This window comes from Sesamum indicum, linkage group LG1 (assembly GCF_000512975.1).
Source record: "Sesamum indicum cultivar Zhongzhi No. 13 linkage group LG1, S_indicum_v1.0, whole genome shotgun sequence".
Lineage (NCBI taxonomy): Eukaryota > Viridiplantae > Streptophyta > Magnoliopsida > Lamiales > Pedaliaceae > Sesamum > Sesamum indicum.
This window is the reverse complement of record NC_026145.1, coordinates 2785903-2791735: the sequence shown is the minus strand read 5'-3', so window position 1 is coordinate 2791735 and position 5833 is coordinate 2785903.

The following is a 5833-nucleotide window of genomic DNA, read 5'->3' as shown; positions in this document are numbered from 1 at the left end:
ATCTTCGTTTTTCCTCTTTATTAACATACCATTTATTAAATATAATTTTCGGAATATTTCTACGAATATTCTATCAATTCCTCGCTATTATATTCTTTAGTAGAACAATAATACATGTAATTGTGTATTTGGTTAACAATTCCGATGGAATTGTACAGATTAGCTATATTAATATTCAAATCTAATAAATTTAATAATCTAATTTACCAACGACATCATTTTTATATCCAATTCGATATTTAATTGGACACTATTTTAAATAGCCAAACTCGTAAAATACTCCGATTAAATAATACATAACTTAGCATAAATAATATTTAATAAATGAACTAATTAAATAATATAATTATATAATTTAATAGGAATTAAAATCACATTATTCGTACCTCTGTTTCTTTATTTCGCTTTCGGCCGAGAGTTGCAAATTTACACAATTGCATTGTGTGTGTCATGTGTATTTATATGTTTAAAGAACAAGGAAAGGAAAAGAAAAAAAAACAAAGAGAGTGAGGCGGTGGGAGGTGGCCCCCACTTCCCACTCTCAAGTCTAGCTCTCTTTCTACTTTTATATATATATGTATATATATTATATTACTTACTTAATATATATATATTATTTCCATATATATATAATATTATTATTATTTTATTGATTTAATTAAACTTTTATCAAAATACTCATTACGTCCTTCCCAATTTCTTAATTAATATAATTAGTTCTCAAATATTATAACGAATTTCAATTTAATTCGTTCAATATTATCACATTCCAATTATGGCCCATAATTTATTTACCAATTAACTAAGTTTCATAAAAAAAATTACCAATTGATCCCCCAATTATATATTATAATTTTTGGGGCGTCACAAAATAAATGATGGAATTTAATAGGATCCTGATGTCAACGAATTGATTCCGTTACTCAAGAGTTCCAATGACCATTCCAATTAGAAATGATTTTTGGAACAATTGCGCTAACTGCCCGAAATCCCGTATCTTTTTGTAGTTTAAGGTACTACTCTAATTTCCTAATACTATAATTTAAACTATTTTATTTATACGTGACATACTAACCATTCATTTATCTTCTTCTCTTGCAGGACGTATTTTAGTGGGACTGCCAGGATCTATCGATGAAGACCTACTTCAACCGCTACACATCATTTTCGTTGCGTAAAAGATTCAATGAAGCCCGTACAATAAGTTTGCAATCCAAATGGTTGGCGGATTACATTTGGGCTATCCTCCAAGCGTACTGGAACATAAACAACTTCAAGGAGAAGTCGGCCAAGAACAAGGTCCAACCGAATGGCCAACCTTATAGTGGCCAGCATCGTTTACTGTGGGGAGTCCTCCTTGATTAACATGTAGAAGAGTAACTAGCATGTAAATCTAATTTATTACAAGTTTAATTATTTTAAATAATGATTATTTACAAATTTTCAAAATATTAAAATATCTCTGCAGGAGGCTCAACTTTGCCACCTACCTCAATAGAATGAGATATTTACTGACTACTACAAGAAGAAAGCAGCTGAAGCGGGCATGGGCAACGGAGGTGGCGGCAAGTGACAAGAACTTTTTTTAAAAAAATTAAGTTACTAATACATCTTATTTAATTTAATTAGTTGGCAAATCAAAAGCTGCTTGATAAATGTGTCACGCAGCCCTCATAGGGGGAGGGTGCCTCATCAACCGTTAGTTCCACAAATGTGCATGAGGACCAATTGTCAGCTGAGGCAGCTAGAGAGAGAAAGCAAACCCGAGTCTTTTGTATGGGATTCGAAGCGTACACATCACATGCGGCTCAACCATGGACCACATACACCAAACCATCTGTGTCCACTGTTGCTCCGCCGCTGATAGACGCTCACGTCTCATCACATTTTGATCAAATGAAATATATTTGAGTGTGATGTGCTTTTGGATGGAGCTCTGGTTGATGTTTCCCGACCTACAGCCGACAGCCATATCCCTACCCCTACCCTCGGCCAATGATGCCCCGGCCAATAGATCAGGGCAACAAACAATCAAAAATGTTGTGCAGCTTGAGTCCACCGATGAGCATCCACCTAATCCGTTAGATAAGAATTTCTTATGTATTCTTTTTATTTTTCATATTCTAAAACATACACTATATTTAGATTTAGTTTAATTGATTCAAATTTATTTTTTTCTCAAAATAGGTGTCTCCAATATTAAATTTGATAAAATATTAAAAACATTAAACATAAAAAGAAGCAAAAATAATTTTCTTAAAAATATACCAAAAATAGGGACGATTTTTGTGATATGTTAGAAATTCCATCCTAATTTCATATAATGTATCAACTTTTGTGGAACTAATTTTTTATGACTATACCGACCGAAATTTAAAAACTACAGTAAGGATGAATTTGTGACAAGATATGTCCCAAAAATAATATCACCTTCCAACACAATTTAGCACAATTCTCCATCGAAAACACGCGTAATGGAATAATCAACATATTTTCTCATTATTCATCGAAAGTTCTATCCCAGCTTATAACGTCAATACTTAAACAGCCCATTCCAACTCTGTCCATAGTCCCATCTAAAATCAAGTATTTTTTCACCATCACCTAGATGGATTTTTCGCCTGACACAGCGCGCCCGTCAGAAATCCATAGCAAATTTTCCACCATATGTCATCTTCTGTCGGAATTCTATGCGAAATATTTTCGTCCGTCGTAAATGCATCGGTAATTCCATCAAAGGAATGACATACGGTTGGAAATTCCATCGCTAAAAGACTTATTTTTTTTATAGTGTACGTATGTTACATTATTGTCGTTTACAAAACTAATATACACTAAGTGACTATTCATACTTATAACTACGTTGTTGTGATCATCTATCAGTACACTGCATTATTTGGTCGAACCATTAGATATTAAATCGCGACTGTTATAATCACATTGAAACGATCTTATTTGCCTTGAAGTTTTAGGCAAATTCAATTAACAGATCTAGAGATATTGTATTTGAAAAATTGTGCTGGTTTCTATTCACAGAATGTTCAAAGAGACGTCTGATGATTATTGGAAATGAATCGGAAGGTTTTTTGAATTTTTGGAATTTTTCCTCCAAAATTAGGGTATTTCCAAAGTATTTTTCAATTGTTATTTTGAATTTCAATTCCCACAAGTGTTTTTATTTTTGCGCCAAGTTAATTTTCCCCAAATTTGTTTTAAAAAGTAGTCCCAAAACCTTAAGAAAGATACCGACAAACAGACCGTCAAAACCTGACATCTCCAATGAATTTTTATGACACATTCCGGATAGTTTAGTGCGTCAAGACCGACCATTTCAAAAATAAGTAAAAACTATCAGTCAGAAACTTTCGACAAATATTATTCATAAAAATCATTGAAAAACTTAAACGCATTAATTTTACAACATATTTTGCAAAGATTTCTGACCAAAAATATTTCGCGATCAAATTTCCAATGGATTTTCCGATGGTTGTTTAATTTCTAATGGATTTGTCAGGTTAGCAACTGATTTCCATTGAAAATTGCAATGATTTTTGGCCCTCAGTATTAAACTACTTTGTTTTTTTAATAATGAAACCCCAACCCCAAGCAAAGACATAAACACTCAATACAAGACTATATGTTAATTCATCCGTTATTCTTTTATCATATATAACAACCCTAACCCCAAATTAGAATTTAATCCCTTTAAGTTTTAATATATCTAAATTATAATTATATTTTTTCAACCATTATACGTTGTGTTTTATAATTACTAGTTAGCCCCTCAAATTTTTATATAATTCCATCTCATACTAAATTAAACCAAATAAGTTTTTATAAATAGAAATTTAATGAAGATAATACGTATCATTCATTATTATAAATAGGGAAAAAGAAACTTTTTTTCCTATAAATTTGGTTTGAAGTCATTTTTGTCTTTTATTTTTCGTAATATTAAATTTAGTCTTTTATCTATCAATTTAGTCTTTAACCGAATTTATGATTCTTTTATCGTTTTGAAGATAAAGGCTAATATTTCATCCTAATGCTCAAGTGTAATATAAACAAATATTTTTCAATAAACTTAAACTCTTTACCATTTTAGGCGAGTATATATTAGATACGAGATGCAAAATGAATGGATATATATGGATTAAAATTGCTCTTGAGAAGCTGTGTATGAGTAAAATTATTCGAAATTGGATCAAAAAACTAAAATTAAGCAATTTTGAAAGCTAGCAAACTAAAATTAAAATAGATAAATTTAAAAAACTAAAATGAATAGCAGACAAACTTAAACCACTAAACAGATAATTTTTCCGAAAAAATATGATACCAAGATGGCTAAGTCCTATATTCTAGTACCAAAAGTATAATTTCTCTTGATGAAATATACAATTTTATTAATATACTGTAAATATGTGAACTTTATTTAAATTATATTTTCTTGTGCATGAGTTAGTAGGTAAAATTATACTTTTCGTCCTTCTAACTATGCATCTCTAGTAATAAATACAGTCTTGTAACAAGATGCATCCACACTTTTATAGTAAAAAACAAAATACATAGATAAATATAGATAGATAACTAGAGGGAAAAATGCATTTTACATCCCAAAAGTTGGTCTTTTTTTTTTTTCTTCTTGATTTTGATCTTATTATTTTTGAATTCACTATATTGTATCCCTCAATTCCAAAAAATTATTGTTGTAATTATGTAGCCGAAAAGACTTTTAGTCTGACCCATCACGGAAGCCCACAATGACCCGACCCACTTTGGCAGCCCACTACCCGACCCGGTAACCGACCCACTTCTACCCACTTATATTTTGCCCTAATCTGATTCCTCTCTCATTCTCTACTTCTCCTCTCCTCTCTCTGTGCCGACAGTTTCTTCCCCTTCCTCTCTATGAAATCTCCTCCTATTTTGTCACCGGATTTGATGGAGCTTTTCCTTCGTCAAGTCGATGGCGAAAGGAAAACTTCTAGTGCTTTCCTTCTTCGGCCCTATTTATAGGGAGTCTTATGCCCTCTTACATACCAGAAAATTGAGAGTTATTTCTTGAGATTTCTTCGTGAATCTAACGAGTCTAAGTGACTGAAGTGATACAGTGATCTAAGTGATCGGAGTGTGGTCGGTATTCTAACTTTGTGGTGTTACCGTGGGTCGGTGATTTCTGGGAACAGTACTATCTCTGTGACCGGTTTTACCTCAATTGGATCTGGCAGATTCTGAGCCGAACTATCTTACAGAGTTTGATTTCTGTTATTACATTTTTATTCTTTAATATTTCTGTAATCTTGGGTTGTATATATAAAAGGAGTTTCGTACTCCAATCGTTTGTAATAGTTTGGTTAGAATGTGTCTGATATCCACTTAACAGTGGTATCAGAGCCACTCTTTTGATCTGTCAAAGCTCCGGTGGTGGTAACTCGCTTAAACCCCTCCTTTTAATTTCTGCACTTTTATTTCAGTTATATTATCTCTCGTATTATTTTGTTGAGGTGCTTATCCCCCTGATTGCCCTCCTGGCCGGACCCTTGTGGTTGTCGGGTATCTGGATTGGGTTTTAGACTAGAGAGGCCTCGATCTCGTACTTATTCTTGATATACATATACACTGTCTCGAGTTGTCTTGGATATTATTTAAACTGCCGTTATATTCACGTTATCTTGTGAGATCTTGGGCATATCTGTTGTTTCGGCTTCATGCTTGATTCTCAGTTCTCATTGAACTCATAATCTGTGGTACCCTATCTTGGAACTATATTCTGTACCATGGACTGTGATATAATTTCTTGAAATCTGCTGATATATATATCTCTGTGAACTCA